Genomic DNA, 23725 nt, shown 5'->3' on the forward strand with positions numbered 1-23725 from the left:
TCCATCCATCATCCATCCATCCATCCATCGTCCATCCATCCATCCATCCATCCATCCATCCATCCATCCATCCATCTGTCCGTCCATCTGTCCGTCCATCCATCCATCATCCATCCATCCATCCATCGTCCATCCATCCATCCATCCATCCATCCATCCATCCATCCATCCATCCATCCATCCATCCATCCATCCATCCATCCATCATCCATCCATCCATCCATCGTCCATCCATCCATCCATCCATCCATCCATCCATCCATCCATCCATCCATCTGTCCGTCCATCTGTCCGTCCATCCATCCATCATCCATCCATCCATCCATCCATCCATCCATCCATCCATCCATCGTCCGTCTCCAGTTTTGTGTCTCTAACTTTGGGTTTCTGTGTAGAACCATCAGAACTGTAATCTTCATTTATAATCTCAGAATGTTGATGTATTTTAGCTAAAGTCAGATTTTTAATCTGTAAAGTGATTAAAAGCCGATCTGCAGCGTTTTTGTTTGTTTTATTGGATCTTTTAGTTTCCTGCTGGTCTGTTTCTCCCGTTTGCCTCCAGAAACATTTTGTCCTTTAAGTCTGAAATAAATGATGAGCTCAGATGTGTTGGTGTCTGAAAGTCGTCTGGTTAAAGAAATGCGACAGATTTACGACAGATTTACGACCTCACAGCTGCAGCGTCTGCTTTATTTCATTCCAGATCATCTAAATACCCAACAGTAGTTCTGATTCTGGGTCTGGTTCTGGCTCTGGTTCTGGTTCTGGTTCTGGTTCTGGTTCTGGCTCTGGTTCTGGTTCTGGTTGTGATTCTGGCTCTGGTTCTGGTTCTAGTTCTGGCTCTGGTACTGGCTCTGGTTCTACTTCTGGCTCTGGTTCTACTTCTGGTTCTGGTTCTGGTTCTAGTTCTGGCTCTGGTTGTGGTTCTGGCTCTGGTTCTGGTTCTGGTTGTGATTCTGGCTCTGACTCTGGTTCTGGTTCTGGTTCTGGCTCTGGTTCTGGTTCTGGTTCTAGTTCTGGCTCTGGTTGTGGTTCTGGCTCTGGTTCTGGTTCTGGTTGTGATTCTGGCTCTGACTCTGGTTCTAGTTCTGGCTCTGGTTCTGGTTCTACTTCTGGCTCTGGTTCTACTTCTGGTTCTGGTTCTGGTTCTAGTTCTGGCTCTGGTTGTGGTTCTGGCTCTGGTTCTGGTTGTGATTCTGGCTCTGACTCTGGTTCTGGTTCTGGTTCTGGCTCTGGTTCTGGTTCTGGTTCTGGACCTAAATTGTCTTTGTGACATTCTGTCTAGATGTTACATGTAGTTGGGAAGATAAAAGTTTAGATTTTCTGATGATTTGTGGCTCCAGGATAAAATCATAACCGTAAACGATTCTGTTGAACAACGTGGGAATTCAAACCGAAGTCCAGTTCACTGTATGAAGCCTTAGCATGCTAACCCATGCTAACCCATGCTAACCCATGCTAACCTATGCTAACCCATGCTAACCTATGCTAACCCATGCTAACCCATGCTAACCTATGCTAACCCATGCTAACCCATGCTAACCCATTCTAACCTATGCTAACCCATGCTAACCTATGCTAACCCATGCTAACCTATGCTAACCCATGCTAACCTATGCTAACCCAGTCTAACCTATGGTAACCCATGCTAACCTATTATAACCCATGCTAACCCATGCTAACCTATGCTAACCTATGCTAACCCATGCTAACCCAACCCATCAGAACCAGGTTTCATTCAGTGGCTCTGAATCAAACAGATAAATATCTCCTGTCGTTGTTTCAGACTCTTCTGGGTAAACAGCGCCACCTGTCTGCTTGCTGCACCGCCTTTCATTCTCATAAAGTCCCTGAATATTAAAGTTCTGCTGCGTCTCTGCTGCCTCTGATCTGGACCCGAGTCCTGGTTCAGGCTCTGCTCTGTGGGTGTTTGCGGCTGCAGCATCGGATTGCAGATCTGTGCTGCAGCTGACAGAGCACTTAGCTGCAGTATGAACTCTGCTCTCATCATTTATTGATGCAGGTGTAGCGTAGTTGAATCTGCGTTGTGTCTTGTGAAAATAACAGCCAGACAACAGCTGAGCTGAAGGCACTTTTAATGCTCCTGCATCCAAACAGCAGAAAATAGCGGTCAAAACAGGCCTTTTCTGATCAGTGCTCCACAGCGCCTGTTTAACCATGAACAGTACAATTTTCAGCACATGGATGTAGCATTTTTATTAGCAATGTTTCATGAAGTATAAGAGCAGCTAAATGTCTGCCAACACGGTTCTAGCACTGTTTAGCAAGGTTTGAGTGCCCCAAAGCACATTATTTACAAAAACATATTACTTATACTTAAAATGCACTTATTAAACACAGAAAACAAAACTTCATACCTTCTCCCACGGAATCCGAACAGAAAGAGCGCGACGGAGAGCGTGGGAAAACCTTTCATGAACTATAATGGTATGACCCGTTAATTTTTCTCCTTAAACCCCGAATTAACACCCAAAACAACAATATATGAACTCCATATGTTCAATAGTAGAGAAAACAATTCACATTTTCATTGAGAACACACCACATTTAAATAGAAATAATAATTTTGAAACAGGAAGTTACCCGCTGTTTTGCAATGGATTTGCCGTCTTTTCAAAATAAAAGCTACCAGTGCTCATACGAGTTCCCACCGGAATAGCTTATCACTTGACAATCTAGTGTAACAACATCACACTGCTACACAGGGTTTTGCACCAGGAACCATTAGTCCTGCCCGTCCTGCACCGCGCCCCGGACCCTCCTGGCATAATGGAGCATCACTTCCAGTCTGCCCGGGTCTCACAGAGCAATAAATGCATCAATGAATCCACATTAAAACAAACGTACTGTGGTTCTGTTAGGACCAAACCGTGAAAGTTTCCTTTGCGTTTGGTGGAATCTCCTTTTATTCTGACGTTTCCCTCCTCAGCGCTCTGACCGTGGTTTGCTTCTGGCCCATTCCTCTGACAGAACTGGAGGAACTGGGTCGGGTTTCGGACTCGCACACCCCTCCAGCCCTCTGGAACCGAGATCAGGACTTTGTGACGGAGTCCAGACTGTTTAGGGTCATTTTCCTTTAAAAGACCCATTTCTGTCTAAAACACAAGTGGAAGAAATGTGGAGTTCTGATGTGTTTTTAACTCGATCCAACAGAACTCTGGACATTTCCTGGATCTCAGGAAACACATTTCTGTTTGACATCTAATTATACGTATAAAAAATTACCGTTAGGATGAATTTTTAGGCAACAGAAAGTCTTAAATAGTCGTCGTTGGTCTCGGTTTACAGCTTCTTGGTGTAAAATCCCTGCCGGTGCGTTCAGGTAAATCGGTTCTCATTATAAAACGGGATTAAAAACATTTTGATGGCGGCTCTGACTCTGTGCCTCGTTACACTTTGACTGATGTCGGTGTTGGCAGCAGTTTAAACATTAAGAGTTTATTAAGGCTGCCAGTAAATCCCCTAATTACTGTCGTTACTTATCAGTTTGCAAAAGACAATCAGCTGAGTTCAAAGTCCTTTTATATCAGTACGATTTTGACTTTAAAGGAATCTTTCATGTTGCTAACGGTCTTTTTATTTAACTTCTAAAGGGTCACGGTTGCTAATCTGAGTAAGAAAGAGGAATCTGGTCCGGATCCTGCGGTCGGCGCTCGGCTGCGGCTCAGACTCGCGTCGTAGCGCTGATGGAGAGAGGATCATCTGCTAACATTCCCCTCAAACTGAAACCAAATCACTGGCAGGGATTCAGACCCGCGTGGAGCCTGAAGGACGGGAGAGGACGCAGCTGGAGTCCGAGACGTTCAGAGATGCTGACGCGGCTTTTCTCCTCCTGAAGGCGACAGAAACCGTTTATTACGTCTGTCTCTTCCTTCGCTTCTGATCTGGAGAAACTTTTCAGCCAGTTGTTTCTGTGAAATGATTATCTCAACAGTTATTTCTACCAAAGGGATTCCAGTGGGGGGATGAGGGGGCTGCACAGTGGCGCAGTTGGTAGAGCTGTTGCCTTGCAGCAAGAAGGTTCTGGGTTCGATTCCCGGTCTTTCTGCATGGAGTCTCCATGTTCTCCCTGTGCATGGTGGGTTTTCTCCAGGTACTCCGGTTTCCTCCCACAGTCCACAAACATGACTGTCAGGTTAATTGGCCTCTCCAAATTGCCCCTAGGTGTGAGTGTGTGTGTGGATGGTTGTGTGTCTCTGTGTTGCCCTGCGACAGACTGGCGACCTGTCCAGGGTGACCCCGCCTCTCACCCGAAACGTTGGCTGGAGATGGGCACCAGCACCTCCCGACCCCACTGAGGGACAAGGGTGTAAAAAAATGGATGGATGGATTCCAGTGGTGAGCCAGAGGTGGCGCCATAAAGACCCGTCATTTCGTCTCTCTGAAGGTTTCATCCTGTAAACTTTGATCATTTTTCTGGTTCTGAGTTTCTGAGATGCTGGAGCTCAGCTGGACTCAGCTGGACTCCAAACAGCAACGTGAAGAGCAGAGACAAACATCAAGTCATGTCAAAGTAAAGGAATCAGATGATGGAGACCAAAGCTGTTCAGGTGGTTTTCCAGCTTCATCAAAGTTTATTTAGTAAATCTGGAAACACGTGAACATCAACCAGACGTTGCTACTGCCGTAAACCATGAAGAAGAAGACAGGAAGTGGTAGAAGGATGATGGTGCTGTGTGTTTTTGATGACATGGGATTTTAATTGTTTCTTATGTAATGGAACAATGCGATAGTAAATTTGTGTTTTATCTTTTTTGGCATTAGTGTAATATTGACACAGTTTTTCTCACGTTTGTAATGAAAATGCAGCTGGTGAGAATGTGGCTCTTTAAAAGTTTGTGTTTGGAAAGATGCAGTTTATTTAAACTGGAACCAGTTTGTGGTCATGAAAGTGCAACGATCCAGCAGCGGTTTGGCATTTGGACCAGTGAAGACCTGAAGTTCTGGCTGTTGAAGGGAAAAGGGGGAGTTGTCCCGTTTGGACTTACTGAATTCAGCTCCAGTTGCCATGATTGGGACAGAAAACCTGCAGGACTCATCGTCTCTGCAACCTGAAGACGCTGAATCAAGCATTTCAAACAGAAATAAAGTTTTACTTCAAATGTTTTACCTTTAATTAAACCCATGAAATATATCAAATCTACTCAGGAGCTTGAAAAAGATCAAACATTTTCATTTTTATTAAAATAAAGTTTCCTTTTACTTCAATTAAAAGCAGAGCCATCAGTGAGGCTGACTCTCCTGGTTCTCCTGATGATACTGGATGACGGATGAGCAGCTCTGAAAAGATCAGGCCGATAACTCCTCCTGCCTTAAAGGGATTATTTAAGGCTAATTAGATCTGGAAAACATTTGGGCCCTGGAACGTGCAGATGTTTTTCATAATGGACCCAGCAGAACTACATTAGACACTAAATAAAAACAGGACCACACCCGAACACCAGACCCGCTGCAGGATGGGCCACTTGGACGAATACACTGTAAACATTTAGGGTTTGTCTAAACAAAGATGATTTATTTTCAGTTTTTAGAAATGAGCTAATGCTAAACTAAAACCTTAAATGATTTAAATAGTACGGCAGAGACCAGTTTTCCATCCTGGCAGATCAAAAACTGAAAAAATATCTTTTTATTTCTATTCATTAAATGTATCTAAAATATTTGTGTGTTTCTGATAGTTGGACAAGCAGCAGGAGTTTCTAACTGCTCAGTGATTAACCAGAGAGCAGTGATCAGGCTTTAACTGGTTAATACAGATTTCTAGTTTTTTAAGGTCTGACTTTCTGATCCAGATGTTTTTTGTTAGGAACATATTTCAAAAACAAACATTTTTCATTTTGTTTAAAAGGACATTTTAAGCTGTTTGTGTAAATAAATAAAGCTACCCCTGATGTAAACATTTAAAACTCCATTCATTTTATAAGCGTGTAATAAAAACTATTGTTTAGCTCAGTATAAAAATGTATGATTTTTATACATTTTTATAAAAATCATACTTTGTTATGATCTATTTGTTAAGTCTATTAACAAATAGACTTTGTTAATAGTCTATTTGTCTATTAACAAATAGACTAAGTAGTTTCAGGTAACCTCAGCAAATAACAATATAGTTTTCTTTTGTTTGTTGTTATTGTTTTTGATTTGTTTATTTTTGATTTATTATTATTTGTTTATTTTTTGTTTAGTTTTAAAATCTGTGTAACGTTGTTAGCATCCCGATCCACACTTTTTTCCAGTAGATGGCGGTAATGCACATACAAACGTTGCTCGCGAACCGCCATAAAAAAAGAAGAAGAAGAACCTCAGCCAATCACGTGGTTGCCCCGCCCCCAGTTTGCGTTAGCAGCGTTGCTGTGATGAGAGAAGCTAGCTAACCTCGTAAGTTACCGAATCAGTTCATGAAACTAGCTTCTATGCGTTGATATTATGACATTAATCGGTGTTTTATTCTGAAAGCGTGACGTAAACAATGCGAGGAGTCTCTGTAATTGATGTAACAGCCAGTCGGCTGACGATAGGTTCCCTGCCTAGTCACGTGTTTTATTGGCGAGTTCACATCGACCTCGCGAACCCGTTAGCCGCTATGCTAGTTTAGACTATTGTTAACGCCATTGAGCTATGCTAAAACAGTTAGCATGTGGACTCCGTGAGTTACAGAGCAAAATGGACTGGGGAAAATCTATAATTACTCAGACTATGTGGCTAAAAGTAGTTTTGCACTGTTTTTTGTTTTATGAATTAGTAGTCATAGCTGTATTATCTGGATGATACTAATTCATATTGGTAAAATGTAATTTTAATAAATTGTACAACAGAAGTGAGTGAAATATGAGTAAAGTGCAGTTAACTTATGGTTTTACGTAAAGCATGAGTGTAATGTAGTTCTGACCTTATCCATAGGTCAGTTTTTTATATTGTTGAGATCTGGAGGACCAGAGATCTGAGAAGTGAGACTGGATCCACCAGGTTGAAGACTTTAGATCAGTGGTCCCCAAACTACGGTCCGCGGGCCGGATCCGGCCCCCTAAACAATACCAGAGAGCATTCAGATTTTTTTTTTCATATATTGTATTTTCCGGTTTATATGTGAATTTTTCTTCAACCACCAGGGGGCTCTGTAGCAGGAAGTGTGTCCTGTAAACTGTGGGTGTTTTGTTTTGCATGGCGCATTGCTGCCATCTGTTGGACTTTTAGGGAACTGCTTGACTTTTATGTTTAATCAGTACAATTGTTTGCTAGCGGCAGAGCAGATGAACACGTGTTTGTTATGAACGTCGCATTCCAGGTCGAATTCTTCGAAGCCTGTAAGTTGCAGCTTATACTTCAAAACGAGCCTTTATGAGGAATTCATATGTTAAAGTTACTTTCCCTCAATTGAATATAAACGTGTAACACTTTTTCTGTTACAAACTGACTCCGGCCCCCAACCAGAGAAGGGAATAGTTATGTGGCCCTCACAGGAACAAATTTGGGGACCCCTGCTTTAGATGCTCCATTCATGGATGGCGACCCGTTGGCCATTTGAACAGAACCTGTTGCCCACAGTGTGGTAGGACAATCTGCTCTGCATTCAGATCACTGGAAGAGGATTTACCAACCTTACATTTACAGACTGGCTTATAACAAGACAACTAAAGATTATTTTGGGTAAACGAGGTGCACACATTTCTTTTGTGTCTTTTGAATACAACATATTTGTAATACTGTGTGTTTTGTTGTAGTTGCTCATTCTCCAGGCTCCTGGCCGTCCTAAGAACTGGCCTCAAGCAAATGTATTATTTCCAGTATTTCACACTTCCTCTTATTCATGTTACCTGTTACTAAGTGATGTGTTACTGATTACATAACGCCATATTTGCCAGTCAGGCTGAGTCTCATAGCAGCAAAGTCCCACACAAGCACAAATCAAATGGTCAAAAAGCTAAAGATCACACCAGCATTATTTACGTCACAAAGTTTTCCATACGCTGCAGTCCTAATTTTTATGTCTACCAGGAGATGACGCAAGCTTCATAATGGAGCAGTTGCATTTATAAAAACCTGATTTGTTCTCCCTCAGTTTGATGATTGTGATTAGTTGTCCAGTCCTCTTTTGGTCCCGCTAAATGGTAGCTGGACTGACACGCAGAAATTAGCACTCTTTCATGCACCAGTATGCAGATTGGTGGGTAATTTGGCTTCAGCTGCTGTGGCGGCAAAAGACACATTGACATGTTCCAGGAGGGAAACAGGAATCAAACCCACAACTGTGAGACATTCTGCCCCCTAACAGAAGGCTAATGAAACTAGGGCTGTTGTAAACGATTATTTTAGTAATCGAGTAATCTATAGATTTTTCTTACGATTAATCGAGTAATCGGATAAAAACAATTATGAAATAAAATATTGGTAAATCTTCCATAACACCAGTGTTACTATCGGATATCAACATCAGTCTATTTTTTCCACCTTTGAGCTTCCCTACCAGTTTTGTAGACCGGGGGAGAAACACGGGATATTTACGGCTCCTCCGTTCAGAAACTCATCTACCAGCCATGTTCCGCCTCCCGTTTGTTCAGACCGGGATGATATAAGTTTATTGTGCGGTTCGTCCGTAAAGCTGCTCTTACCTGTAAGCATCAACCCTCAGCCGCCCGCCGTGTTCAGTCTCTCCGCTCACCTGTAGAAATCCTCCTCAGCTTCTTCCCGCCGTTCAACCAGCAGCTCCGGAGCAGAAAGGCTGCCGGACTCCCGGCATCGCGCCGGTCATTTTAAGGATGTTTATTGGTCCCACAAAAACGATGAAAACCCGGAATTATCACCAATCAGTAAAATCCCCGCGGGCCGAACTTGAAGATTGGACGTTATGCCGCTAACACGTAGCTTCCGTCAACAACTCAGAGGCGGAAGTCAGAGCTCCGCGCAACGCAAATAATGTTCCGGCTGAAACACGGTGCGCTAAATGATAAAACATAAACTAACGAAGCTTCGAGGCAGGAACATTTTCCTCGAGGGATTTTAATAATCGAGGTACTCGAATCACTCGAGGAATCGGTTCAGCCCTAAATGAAACCCAGCATGACCTTCTCCTAGCAGGGACAGAGAGGAGAGGCCTCCCTCCTTTCAGCCTGACAGACCTGCAGACTGTGTTCATAGTGGTGTGAAGACGCAGAGCCGCCTGACATTTTCCAGCCGTCCCTGGCTTCTGAATTATTGATCACAGGCTTCACATCTCTGTGTTTGTCCTCCTCAAACGCTCCATCGGTTGTCCACCCAGCTGCTGCTGCCGCCTGCCAATCAGCCTCTGCTCTGGTTTTATATGAACGTACAAGTCCAGGAGCAGAGGACTCCTCTGCTTTCATCCATATATACTAGATAAATGTCAGGGTGAGGCAGCAGTGAGACCTGCTTCTCTTTTGCTGCTGTTGTTCAGGACCGGTGTTTGAACCGTTTTCTCAGGGATGCGGTCGACTCTCTGCTCTTTTATCAGCCTCTTGTTGCTGTGCTCTCAGCTCCCCGCCACCAGCTGTCGGTTATTTCTGCTTCCACGTTCCTTTCTCGTCTCCCGCCAGCCTTTTATTTCTGCCTCTCGCCCCACTTTTTTTGTTTTTCCTCTTCCAAAGCCGCCGACTCACACACATCTACTGCTGGCAGCGTTTTTTTTACATCCTTTTTCTGTATTTTTTGGATTAGCTGGAACATGCTTGGTTTCACCGCATTAGCTAGCAAAGAAAAAGCCTTATGACTTTAGTTAGTGATTGCATTGGCATGAAGGTGAAAGCGATGGACCCAAGCAGATGTTTTCTGATATGAAGGAGCATTTGAACGCCTTTGCTGTCTGTTTTCGGTTTAGTTGCTGTTCATCTTTATCATTAATACATGAAATATAGCAACTTTTCTTAAAAGCCCTTTTACCAAGAACGAGTTTGATCTGTTAATTGTTTTGACCGGATTTATGGTCTAACATGCAGAAGACTCAACGTCTTAATTACACTGTGAGCGGCTCAGTTCAGACCCGTGGTTCACATCAGCACCACTGTTGCTTCCATGGACTGTGGAAAGACGATCCCAGTGGGAATATTCATGCAGAAGAAGAGTGGGAACCAGTTGGATGGGAGGCAGCTGCACTGAGGTCAAGGTCACGGCCAGAATGATCCCCATTAGTTTGACTGTTTGCTTCAGTTACTTTGGATCCCAGAGGAGGATGAAGATCAGCCCAGCAGAAAAGGAAAATCTGTGTTTTCCTTTAGATTTTGTTCCAAACATCAAACATGTGCAAAGGTGGTTCACATACAACAGAGCTGTGTTCTTTTGTTGGTGTTTGGTAATAAGTTTCTTCGGTCGACTCGCCACCCCGACTGTCTGCGAGGTTTGAGTACCTTTGATGTGGGGAACTCTGTGGAGAGGACTTCACACCTTAGCTTGCTTCGTTGCACTTCAGCTCTGTTTTTGGAAGTGGACTGGTCAATGCCACGCAGGTACAGTAGCTGCCCACCAGAGCGATGTCACTAGAAGCTGCTGAAGGTAAGCCGAGCAGCTCGCCAGCTCGTTTCTTCCACAGCTGCTGGAGAAGGATTAGGGAGACGGAGGCCCCATCCTGGAGCCAGGCCTGGGGTTCAGACTGGGGTTAGCTGGGCCCCATCCTGGAGCCAGGCCTGGGGTTCAGACTGGGGTTAGCTGGGCCCCATCCTGGAGCCAGGCCTGGGTTCGGACGGGGGTTAGCTGGGCCCCATCCTGGAGCCAGGCCTGGGTTCAGACGGGGGTTAGCTGGGCCCCATCCTGGAGCCAGGCTTGGGTTCAGACTGGGGTTAGCTGGACCCCATCCTGGAGCCAGGCCTGGGTTCAGACGGGGGTTACCTGGGCCCCATCCTGGAGCCAGACCTGGGTTTGTACGGGGGTTAGCTGGGCCCCATCCTGGAGCCAGGCTTGGGTTCAGACTGGGGTTAGCTGGACCCCATCCTGGAGCCAGGCCTGGGTTCAGACGGGGGTTACCTGGGCCCCATCCTGGACCCAGACCTGGGTTTGTACGGGGGTTAGCTGGGCCCCATCCTGGAGCCAGGCTTGGGTTCAGACGGGGGTTAGCTGGGCCCCATCCTGGAGCCAGACCTGGGTTTGGACGGGGGTTAGCTGGGCCCCATCCTGGAGCCAGGCCTGGGTTCAGACTGGGGTTACCTGGGCCCCATCCTGGAGCCAGACCTGGGTTTGTACGGGGGTTAGCTGGGCCCCATCCTGGAGCCAGGCCTGGGTTCAGACTGGGGTTAGCTGGGCCCCATCCTGGAGCCAGACCTGGGTTTGGACGGGGGGCTGGGCCCCATCCTGGAGCCAGGCCTGGGTTCGGAGGAGGGGCAGGGCCCCATCCTGGAGCCAGGCCTGGGTTCAGACTGGGGTTACCTGGGCCCCATCCTGGAGCCAGACCTGGGTTTGTACGGGGGTTAGCTGGGCCCCATCCTGGAGCCAGGCCTGGGTTCGGAGGAGGGGCTGGGCCCCATCCTGGAGCCAGGCCTGGGTACAGCGCCCGGTGTTTGAGCCTCGAGTCCTGGGGCTCAGCTGAGCTCAGCCTCAGCAGCGTTACCCCTCTGGGAAACGCTAAGGTTGGATGTGATGTGAGAATCTGGTGCCAGTCAAGGATGGACGCCTCGACTTCCTGATTCCTGCATCAGGAGGTTTATTATCCAGCCAATCACAGCCCAGGTAAGACGTAACGGAGGATTGTCAGACTCGGTTCACCTTCAGTGGAAGAGCTCAGGTGTTTTCTGTACTCTAAATGTAAATCAGTCATCAACACGAGTAAAAAGACCTCAAGTGTCCTGACTCCAGTAATTGTTTTCTTTTGTAGCTTTACGTCTTTGGAAACGGAAAACTTGAGTTTTTCCATCTCTGCAGATTCAAGTCGCCATGTAGAAACCAGCTCAGGTCTTCATCGGCAGTGTTTCAGCTTTGTTCTCCCCGAGCTGAAGCACCTGTGAACGGCTGATACGGCCGTCTCCTTCTCTTCCTGGTTCACCACCAGTCCCACCACCGCTGTGATTTGGACCAGTTCCAGTGGCCATTGTACACAACCACCTCATTTCAGCCTGAAATCTGCAATGTTTGGTCTTTAAAGCGATCAGAGCACCTTGTTGCTGTAAAAGCGTTAAACAGAACCGTGACCCGATGTTTTCCCCTGAGACGACACCGGTTTGCTGACTGCATCAGTGCCTGCCTATATTTAGCAGGTTGGTGGGTGTGAGGGCTCAGATCAAGATGTGTGTGTGTGTGTGTGTGTTTGTCTGTAATGAGTGTGTTTTGTGCTTCAGCAACAACACGATGACACAGCCGACTCCCAGTTGCTAGGCAACCACAGCTAAAACACTCGGCAGCGTTTGCTGCAGCAGGTTGCAGAGGATCACTGTAGATCCTGGACAACAACAGTTTGTTTCACACTCACATTATCTGTAGACGTGGGGTTTAATGACACAGCATGACGCTGCAGGTTTGCCGTCCGCAGAGACTCCCAACTGTTCCTCAAGCAGAGAATCGGAGGAGGAAACGGAAAACAATACATTTTAAAATCTGAACGATGACATCGTAGTTCAAAATAAAGATTTGAGGCCCGTAATATGAAACATGTTCAGTCAGAAAGAAACTGAAAAACAAAACGTTACTGAGAGAAAAGGCAACTTTGAATGAAGTCAACTGTTTGTTTCTGGAGAGCTCTGTTTCGGCTCCAAACTTTGACTAGGCCATTGTAACACCATTTTATTTTCTTTTGTAAATCTGCTGTTGGAGTCAGTCCAGTTGGTGAAAAAGTTTGGGTCAGGTTTCTGGAATACTTCAGCATTCAGAGGAAATCCTGGTTGCTTCGTTCACGTTCAGTCTGAATGGACCTTACCACAGGGCCCGCCTTTCATTGGCTAATGCCCATTTTACGTCACAGCGCAGCTATCACGTGGGTTGCCGGCTCACAAACTCATGCTAATGTACATTGTGGACTACCAGACCGACAGAAAGTTTTTGCGTCAGGACTCAGGGGGAGGGGGGGGGGGAATGGTTCTCCGTCAGTGGGGTATCTGTACACATCCATTATGAAAACCTTTTAGCCAATAGCCAAGTACAGCATAATGGCAGTACCGATACAACTTCTACATCCTGAAGCCTGTCTGTTACAGCCTTACGTTAGCTGAACAGATCAATATGCAATGTGTACCGTATCTGACATACATTAAAGATTTTATTTCACCTGAAAAGGCTTTTTACTAAACTGTAATCGTGTTAGTCACACTAGCTTTTACTAAACTGTAATCGTGTTAGCCATGCTAACTTGCTAACTTTTACTAAACTGTAATCGTGTTAGCCACGCTAGCACCGAGTACCGTGTATCAGGCGTAGGCACATTCGAACCATCAAAGCCATGAATGTCCGACTTACCCAGCCTTGTAAGAACAACAGCCATCAGTGATCTTATCCACAGCTATATTTATGCTGAGGGTCTGAGGATCTGCTGTTTTCCTCATCGACTGGTAGCATTTAGCTGCAACTCGCACAACGTTAGAGGCATCGCGTGGCTCAAACATCTTGATGTCGTCCAAAAAAGATGACATGAACTTGTTGGTTCCATTGTCGTGGCTGATATTTTGTGAAAATCCGGCAGAAATGCTAAACTAATCGACTCAGAAATACTCTGCAGAGTCAGTCGAAACGAAAAATCCCATAGAAGCTATTAGCTCTGCGAGGAGGTTAATGTGAGACATGAAGTCACGTGGGACTTTCGAGGGGCGTTTCTGGGTGGAGCTTGGTAAGGTCCATATGACCCGTTTCCGATCTTTTCACCCAAAACCCAATCGGATTCGTGCCTCTTCCACTTCTGTAATTAAATCCGATGCGCATCTATAAGCGCCTGCAGTCCGGCAGCCATGTTGCATTTTATCCGACATGCGTCATAATTTGGTACCAGAAGAGGCCAAAGGCAGTAAATCTGGACGAAGCAATGGCCGTGATGATACTGTCGTTGGTGAATAACTTTAAAACCGATCTATAGATCGATCAGAGCGCTGCTGTGTGACGTCTACATTCTTCTTCTGTGCTTTGGGGTCGTAAATCATTCGTACCCCAGACGGATTGCAGTGGCATTTTATTAGTGGTACAAAATATCTGATTTCAGCCAAATATAAATCTGAACTGAGCATCAGGACCTGCTGTGTGAACGTAGCCTTATTGAGTCCGAAGTACCCAGTGGCTGCAGGACAAGCCCACATCACCTGCCCTCCTCCACCATGCTCACCAGCTGGTATGACGGGTTTCTGCTAATCTGCTGGTTCTTCTCAACCCAGGCTTTCTCCTTGAACATTTCCAAACTGCCATACTGGCTCAGCTTCATTAATCGACACCGAGTCGCTGGATATCCTGGTGATCCGGTAATCAGGGCCTTCAGCCAACAGCACCTGGCTGCTGCTTCCTGTCTGAAATCCAGTGGAAACAGCAGGTTGAATTTAGCTGTTTAACTGTAACAGAGGGAAATGTCTTCAAACGTATCTAATGGAAACAACAACAAAATATAGATCTATTTCCTCTCTGTTTCCACCTTTTCAGAGTGGGAACTTGGGTAGCTTTACCTTAATCTGTCATTTATCATTTTCTGCATAGTTTTTACAGAAGGGTGTTAATGGAATGGACCTTTAATTTCCTGGATTTGTATAAATATTCCCCAGGTTTTGGGATTTGTGCCACTACTTCCTCTTTCCAACTTTTAGCCAGTGTTCCACATTCCCATGCTTTATCATGCAGATCCAATAAGATGGACTTTGGATATTCACCAAGTTCTCTTCCCATTATATAAGAGAGCTTATCATTTCCTGGAGTTGACATATTAACTTGCCTCAGGGCATGTCTTTGAGAAATACATATCAGTTACATTATCTTATCTCTGTATTATCTTCTAATTTCATAATAAGGTTTGAACTCGACCTTCCATTATTCACTAATCTTATTTGTAGTTTGTTGTTTTGGACAGAAAACTTGTGAAGATGGTTAATCTTTAAACCCCATCACTTTGAGCCTTCCTCTTCCTGGAGTCAAAGTCTGATATTCCTCCGTCTTCTTTCTGCTCAAACACACCTTGAAGCTGGGAGGAGCCAACACCTGCTGAAGCTGAAAGCTGATTGGCTGCAGCCTTTATGCACTGACGTGATTGGTAGATCAGAGCTCGACCGTGTTTTTGGTCAGAGGAACTGAAACTCACACAGTCACTGTGACTGAGAGCAGAAATGGCGCAGAATCAGATGGACCAAGAAACTTTCTCCTGTTCGATCTGTTTGGATCTACTGAAGGATCCGGTGACGATTCCCTGTGGACACAGCTACTGTATGAACTGTATTAAATCCCACTGGGATAAAGAGGATCAGAAAGGAATATACAGCTGTCCTCAATGCAGGGAGACATTCACACTGAGGCCTGTTTTAAAGAGGAGCACCATGCTAGCAGCTTTAGTGGAGCAGCTGAAGAAGACTGGACTCCAAGCTGCTCCTGCTGATCACCGCTATGCTGGACCTGAAGACGTGGCCTGTGATTTCTGCACTGGGAGAAAACTGAAGGCCATCAAGTCCTGTTTAGTCTGTTTGGCCTCTTACTGTGGGGAACACCTTCAGCCTCACCTTAATGTCCCTCGACTAAAGAATCACAAGCTGGTGGAGCCGTCCAAGAACCTCCAGGAGAACATCTGCTCTACGCATGATGAGGTGATGAAGATGTTCTGCCGGACCGCTCAGAAGTGTATCTGTGCTTTTTGTTTACTGGAGGAACATCAAGGGCACAACACAGTGTCAGCTGCAGCAGAAAGGACTGAGAGGCAGAGAGAGCTGGAGGAGAGACGAGGAAACATCCAGCAGAGAATCCAGGACAGAGAGAAAGATGTGAAGCTGCTTCAACAGGAGGTGGAGGCCATCAATCACTCTGCTGATAAAACAGTGGAGGACAGTGAGAAGATCTTCACTGAGCTGATCCGTCTCCTCCAGAAAAGAAGCTCTGATGTGAAGCAGCAGATCAGATCCCAGCAGGAAACTGAAGTGAGTCGAGTCAAAGATGTTCAGGAGAAGCTGGAGCAGGAGATCAGTGAGCTGAAGAGGAAAGACGCTGAGCTGGAGCAGCTCTCACACACAGAGGATCACAACCAGTTTCTCCTCAACTACCCCTCACTGCCAGCACTCAGGGAGTCGACACACTCATCCAGCATCAACATCCGTCCTCTGAGACACTTTGAGGACGTGACAGCAGCTGTGTCAGAGCTCAGAGACAAACTACAGGACGTCCTGAGAGACTCATGGACAAACATCTCACTGATGGTCACTGAGGTGGATGTTCTACTGTCAGGACCAGAACCAGAACCAAAGACCAGAGATGGATTCTTAAAGTATTCATGTGAAATCAACCTGGATCCAAACACAGCACACACAATGCTGGTTCTATCAGGGGGGAACAGGAAGGTTACAGCGATGGGTCAACCTCAGTCTTATCCAAGTCATCCAGACAGATTCACTGATTATCGTCAGGTTCTGAGTTAGAGAGTCTGACTGGACGTTGTTACTGGGAGGTGGAGAGGAGCGGGTCATGGGTTTTTCTAGCAGTAGCATATAAGAACATCAACAGATCAGGAGGTGGGACTGAATGTGGATTTGGAGGTAATGACAAATCCTGGGCTTTAAATTGTTACTCAGATGGTTATCAATTTGGTCACAACGACATCTGGACCTCCATCTCAGGTCCAGTTTCCTCCAGAGTCGGAGTGTACCTGGACCACAGAGCAGGTATTCTGTCCTTCTACAGCGTCTCTGAATCCATGACTCTGATCCACAGAGTCCAGACCAGATTCACTGAGCCGCTACTGGCTGGAGTTTGGTTTCGCTGGACTGGAGACGCTGCAGAGTTCTGTAAACCCAAATAGATTTTCTCTCTGATTGTTGGTCAGGGTTCATTGTTCTTCTCTGCTCTGCTAGTTTTTATTTTTCTGGTTTAAATGTCGTCGTCTGCGCTCATAAATTAAATCACTTCAATTTTATATAACCCTGAAACATTTCTCCACATGAAAATCTAAACTTCTCTGCTGTTGTGTCTTTTTTCAAGAAACTGAAACAAACAACTTAGAACTGATGCTGTTTTCTATCAAACACTTTGGATGTAGATCAGAAAAATAAATATTTGCTGGTCGTTCTCTGTGGCTTTTTTCACTTGAATAAATCAAGTTTATTTGCATAACACATTTCAGCAACACGTGAAAACCAAACAATTACAAACACAACATATAGTCAATAGTTGTGAAAGATAACAGACATTACATTTGGTCAACTGTCAGTTAAAATCATCGATACTCATCAAGTGATGGTCAATGTTCCAGATCTTGTTGATCACAAGCAGCTCTGGGTTTTAGTCAGGACTTAAAGGAACTCAGAGTTTCGGCTGCTTTCCATTTATCTTGAGGTTTGTTCCAGATCTGTGGTGCATAGAAGCTGAATGCTGCGTCTCCATGTTTGGTTCTGGTTATGGAGAGGCATAGCAGACCAGAACCAGAACCAAAGACCTGGGAGGTCTGGCAGGTTGATACACCAGCAGATCTTTTATGTAATTTGGTGCGAAGCCGTTTATAAACCACCAGCAGTATTTTAAAGTCTCTTCTCTCAGAGTAAGAACTTTAAACCTGGAGATGTGATCCGTCTTCCTGGTTTTAGTCAGAACGGCAGCAGCAGCGTGTTGGATCACCTGCAGATGTCTGAGTGCTACTTTTAGGCAGACTTGTAAAGACACCTTCAGGAATCAATGCATCCATCCATCCATCCATTTTCTTCCGCGTATCCGGGGTCGGGTCTCGGGGGCAGCAGCTTCAGAAGGGAGGCCCAGACTTCCCTCTTCCAGCTCCTCCAGGAACCCCAAGGCGTTCCCAGGCCAGCCAAGAGACATAATCCCTCCAGCGTGTCCTGGGTCTCCCCTCCTCCCGGTGGGACCTGATCTCCTCACCAGGGAGGCGTCCAGGAGGCATCCTGACCAGATGCCCGAGCCTCAGCTGGCTCCTCTCGACGTGGAGGAGCAGCGGCTCTACTCTGAGTCCCTCCCGGATGACCGAGCTTCTCTCTCTAAGGGAGAGCCCAGCCACCCTGCGGAGGAAACCCATTTCGGCCGCTTGTACCCGTGACCTCGTTCTTTCGGTCATGACCCAAAGCTCATGACCATAGATGAGGGTGGGAACGTAGAACGACCGGTAAATCGAGAGCTTCGCTTTTTGGCTCAGCTCTCTCTTCACCACGACGGACCGGTACAGCGCCCGCTTCACGACAGACGCTGCCCCAATCCGCCTGTCGATCTCCCGCTCCCTTCATCCCTCATTCGTGAAATTGTGGAATCAATGCAACTAAAGATAAATGTTTCTAGATCTTGCTGAAACGTTGGTGTTTCAATCCTGGAAATGTTCTCCAGGTGATAGGAGGCCGAGTTTGTAACTGATTGTAAATGAGACGGTGTGGAAATCAGGACTGTTGTCTGAGTGGAACAACAGGTTTACTTTCACAAGTGGAGCGATGCGGCTTTCACTTATACATGTAAAACCATCAGAAATGGCGTTGGGTTTAATTCAAACGTAATGGACGGAAAGAGAGGTGGGGAAAAGGTTTAAAGAGGAAGAAGGAGATGAAAGTAAAGGAGAGAGAGAAGTAGAATGCAACACCCAGACATCTGCTCCTAAAAGTAAATACAAAAGCAGAAAGTTGTCCCGCTCTGACCTGCAGAGGTCAGTGGCAGCCTTTCAAGTTGATCTTTGACCCTGAAAACCTTCCAGTTTTTCTCTGCACTGCGGCTGAAGTCCTGCTGAGTAATTAGTTGAAACCAACAACCTTGGTTAATTAAAGGTTTCTCAGAAAGTCTCTGTCCACGTCAGAGCTGTGATGTGGCCTCAGGATGAGGATCCTCCGGTTGAAATGGCTCCCAGCCAGACTTTGATCATCCTGTGGAAACCGACGCGTCGCCGTTTCACTGCTTTACATATTAAAGAGGATTTCAGGGCATAAAGGATCATTATTGGGCTGATTCCAGCTGGATAAAGTTAAAGCCAGATTAAATCAGAGTTTGAATAAAATGAGATGTAATAGTGTGTCTCAAAGTCACCCTGCGAAACCTGCGATTTTAACTGCTAGAGGAGAAAAGGAGGAGCGGATTTGGAGGAGGGCAGGACTTCTGGCGAGGAGACGCAGACTCTGAGCCAGCAGAAGGATCTCCGGATTAATTAGCACCGGACCTCGGGCGGTTCCCGAGCCAAAGCTGCTGGTTCTGGAAGTTAGCAGTTTGATCCAAACGTTGAGCTCCTTCGTCTGCCCGCTCACTTTCCTGGAAAGAAAACGTGGATTTTTAACAAACGGACGACTAAAGGTGTGTTCACACGGGAGGGAGATTTAAAAATGTGATCGGTTTTTTCCAAACATAGAAAAACAGATCAGGATTTAGAATAACTGTCAGGTTTTCTCTGCTCAGTTTGCATAAATCCAGCAATGTGGGCAGCGCCTCCCATGACGGCTGCAGCCTTCCACACCTCATGTCTCTTGTTCTTTGAACAGGCGGTGCTGCTGTCGGTTCCCCCACTGGGAGCCTAAAAGGGATTCTAGTTCTAACTTCTGGACTATTTGAGTAGAAACGGTTCTGAAGGAGACACTGAGCACAACTTCCAAACATAAATGGAGTAGCATCAGATTTTAGTGGTTGGAGGATTTCTCTTTTGTCTTTGGCAAAAAAATCACGACCCATTTCGTCCGCTAGCGCTAGGCTAACGTGTTTGTTTTGGTTGTATTTACCCAGAATGCCCTGTACTGTAGTCCACTTCCTGCTTTTGGAGCGGTCTCTGACTGAACCAGAGTTCGTTTGAGCTGAACCCAGATTGAGGTTCGTAGGAGGACCAGAGTTCGATGACTCCTTCACACCTCCCCAAACGAACCGGACTTTCTAGGCAACCGGACTGGAGTTGGGTTAAAGCGGACTGAACTGGACTGAACTGGGAATGCGGCTTACAGCATCGATTAACTAAACCCTGATGGAAAAGTGGCTATGAAACAAGTTTATATGACTTTCAGTTACTAATTTCACATCTTCATCTTTTCCATCACAGTTTTGGTCGTTTTGTTCCAACCTTTTCTGGATGTTTTGTTTTCTCTGTTAAAGGATTTAAAAATAATTTTCTATTATTCCCTCTGCATCTGCAGAATGACGTGTGTTTTATCCGAATCCAGTGACTGATATCCATCGCTATGATGATGTCATTCACCGTTATAATGACGAATGAACGGTTGCAGCTCTTCTGTAATTTTATCTTCTCATAATGCCTCATATTCATAAGAACCAACTGGCCAAATGTGGATCCAGCACCATCAGTGGAGTCACACAAGGTTTAAGAAAATATTAGATCTAATGAGATTCATCACCAGTTTGAAAAAAAAAGGAAGAAAACTTGACGGTAATTAAATAGCTGTATGTTTTTTGTTGCTCTGTTTTCAGACAGACATGTGATTTAGCATTAAAAATAACTTGTTGTATTTTTAGGTTGCTATTCACCAAGAACTGGAGACATTTCAGCATTTTTCTGCTTGTTCTGCCCGTTTTCCCGTCACCAGTCAGAGCTGGTCATCCTGAAAGGAGGATCTCTGTCAGAAGCGAACTCCCGTCTCCGGTTGGTCTGTCCCTGTGGGACTCGGACCAGCTCAGCATGTCGCACCGATAGCTGTGGAAGCGTTTTCCTAGACGGGAGGAGAAGCAGCAGAAGCTGCCGGTGGCGTCACGCCGACTGTCCCTCTGAGGCTTCAAGCTGCCAAAACGTGGCCCAGATAATGAGCGTTTATCTCAAACTGTCCTGAAATGTCTCCTTTAAATAGGCGGCAAAACCTGCAGAGTCTCGATGAGGAGACAGAAAAACATTCACACGCACAAGTTGGAGCAGAAAACATGAGTTTACCTCAGAAATAAGAACACTGATGGAGTTAATTACATGCAATTATACTTTTAATATGAAAACACGGGTAGTGTTTTATTTTTACAGTGTGTGAAATATTAGCTCATTACTGGGACTGTTTAGCAGCACGTCTTCATCAGCTGTGTTTACCTGCAGCGTGAGACCAAATATATTCAGATTTAATCTGAATTATACTAAATATTATTTTTCTGTCTCACATATTTGGGATGTTATTTAGATTTTGGAGCATCATCCACAGCACAAATGGGGAAATATTACTGTGAAATATTAAATAATATAGAATTCACCTCCAGATCTGCTGTTTTTACTGGTAAACTGACTAAATGTGTTGTTTAGGGTTGTAGCTCCATGTTTCCGTGCAGAGGAAGCGTGACAGGCTGATGGCCGCCCTCACTACTGATTCAGGACACAGCAGAGTGGAGTCGGCATGAAACTCTCCAACAACACAGAAGAAAGTCTCTAGATTTGTTGCTGGTTGCTTTTTTGGTTAAAAGTCAGTAGGTGGGTCTGGAAAGTCGTCGAGTTGGAAACGGTTCTTTTGTCTTGACCTCCTTCCACTCAGCTCCACACTTGGCCACGCCTCTCAGGCTGTCACACGTCCATATCTGGTTCTGACCTGGTGAAGTTGGACCCAGACGGTTTGGCTCAGTGTTTGGGTTTTCCTTGGTGATCATCTCGTCTCCAGATGTTCTGCAGCTCACGCCGGACCGAACAGGGCCGGCTGAGTGCAGCCTGTGTGCAGGGAGATTATAAAAGAGGTTGAAACTTTTCTGTAAGACAGATAGAAAGTCTGATTAATGTTAATGACGTGGGATTAATGTGCCGAACTTTGTGCTGTTCTGGTTTTTGTAATGATGTCGAGTCTGAGAAGTTCTTCAGCCGTGTTGCTTCTGGCAGTGATTTATTTGACCGCTTGCAGCTTCAGCACCTCGGCAGTGATGCTTCTGGTGTCATGTGACTTTAATGTGTCTTTTTACCCGGATTATCCTCATTTACCTCCGATCCATCCGTTTCTCTGTTCCCTCTTGTCGGGGTTGCAGAGGAGCAACTTGTACGTAACTTGTTGCATGTTGTGTTTTCATGTTATTTAGCTTCAGTCGCATAAAATTTACTAAATCTGCCAAAAAGCCACGACTAAACACAGAAGCTGCTTCTGCACTGAATCCCTCCAAACGCTGAGACCTGAGACACTCCGACCCGGAGATCCGACCAGCAGGATCAGCCGAAGACGATCAATCCAGGTGACAGGAAGTCAATTTAACAAGCTCCTCCAGCGCTGCACCGTAAGACCTCCGTCTCTCTGCTGCGGCTCGTTTACAGCTCAAGTAATGATCCGGCGACGCTGCGCATAGAAAAACTAAACGTTGCCTCTCTGAGGCATAATGAGCGGCGCTGCTGCAGCCTCCGTGGTTCTGCAGGTGCAATAAAGTCAGCTTACCGTGTGAAATACGGCCTGCAGCAGGAGACCTGCAGGGCAGCTTAAATAGTCCAATGACTCAGACCCTGACAGCTTTAAAGGCTCTGGATGCGACGCCGCGTCCCAGTGGATGTTCAGCCTGACCAGGACAGAAACGCGGCGCTGCTGAGACGGTTCTGCTCCTGCAGGACCGGGTGGACCCAGGAAACAACCTCAGAACAGCAGCAGCAGCAGCTCTGGGATCCAGGAGACATGAGGAACCGATGGAGAACGCTAAAATGTGCTTAGAAATGTGGATGCTGACGTTAGCATTAGCTGCTACATGTTAGCTGCTATAGAAATGCTATGTTAGCCTTTGGCTAACTCCTTTTAGCACAACGTGAGCACAACGGTAGAGTTTTCCTTCACATCGGTTCAGAATCAGAAATTAATCCTCATTAGGCCGAAAGAAGCGGCGTCATCGTCCATCACTGCCTGTGCGTCAGATTTATGGGCGTACCAGAAACATGAATACGAAGGTTCCACTTGGGAAAAATGCAATTAACTGCGTTAAAACGTCAACACATATAAAATCTGATATTAATGGAAACGAATGCGTTAAAGTCCTAACTCTAAACATGGAAACATGAACTTTAGTGATCTTAATCTGTCTAATGGCTTCAAGTCAGTATATCTGTCAAAAATTGAGACAATAACCTGAAGAAATGACTCTGATTACGTTGATCTGACAAGAACTGAAGTAAAAACCTAATTTTAGTCGATGTAGAGTTGGTTTTGTGAAGGCTTTTAAATCACTTGAAGTTCTGTTGGATTTGGACGATGTGATTAGAGATAGTAAAGGGATGTAAATACAATACTTGTTTCTGAAATCTAATGACACATAATCTTCTCTCAGCATCGCCTTCAGTCGTTTTCGGCGTTGGGTCGAGGAGTTTCATCCTCTGGGGTTCAGATTCACCTGAAAGAATCACTTTACATCTGGATCCCTGCTGGTAATCGAAGGAAAATAATCCTGCAGGACAGCAGAGTAAGAAACGTAGCCGAGTCGTTGACCTCCATGTTTATAAAGTAGCAGAAAAATAAAACTGGGGACTCTGACGGCAGAGCGCAGCATCAGGAGAATTCATGCTGAACGTCTGCTTCCTCTCCTCTGATGGCCGTTTCCACTCGCTGCAAGCTGAGCAGATCCAAAATATGACTGCGTGATGGGAGGAAGGAGGGCCGAAAGGTTTCCAGTCGCCATGGAAACTAAAATGCCAAACGCAGCAGTGCGTCGCTCCGAGGTAGAGATGGAGGAGGAAAAAATAACAAAACGGCCTGATTACATGTTGCACAAC

The 23725-nt window shown here is 45.6% G+C and overlaps 1 protein-coding gene, 2 long non-coding RNA genes and 1 pseudogene across 3 annotated transcripts in view; 3 read left to right on the forward strand and 1 right to left on the reverse strand.

Moving 5' to 3' along the window:
• kcnq3 (potassium voltage-gated channel, KQT-like subfamily, member 3) overlaps nt 1–23725 on the forward strand; it is a 68182-nt gene that overhangs the window by 18764 nt on the left and 25693 nt on the right. The gene's annotated exons all lie outside the window — the stretch shown is intronic.
• Nucleotides 1167–20346, forward strand: LOC145548151 (uncharacterized). The gene is made up of 3 exons (XR_014084443.1): nt 1167–2023; nt 2727–6399; nt 20208–20346. It is a non-coding gene; the product is annotated as an uncharacterized LOC145548151 (long non-coding RNA).
• On the forward strand, nt 13334–17386 carry LOC145548136 (tripartite motif-containing protein 16-like; annotated as a pseudogene).
• Nucleotides 20979–22886, reverse strand: LOC103480030 (uncharacterized). The gene is made up of 2 exons (XR_536030.3): nt 22410–22886; nt 20979–22313 (listed from the first exon to the last, which is right to left on the reverse strand). It is a non-coding gene; the product is annotated as an uncharacterized LOC103480030 (long non-coding RNA).

This window comes from Poecilia reticulata, chromosome 17 (genome assembly GCF_904066995.2).
Source record: "Poecilia reticulata chromosome 17, P_reticulata-male-v2, whole genome shotgun sequence".
In the NCBI taxonomy this organism is placed as follows: Eukaryota; Metazoa; Chordata; class Actinopteri; order Cyprinodontiformes; family Poeciliidae; genus Poecilia; species Poecilia reticulata.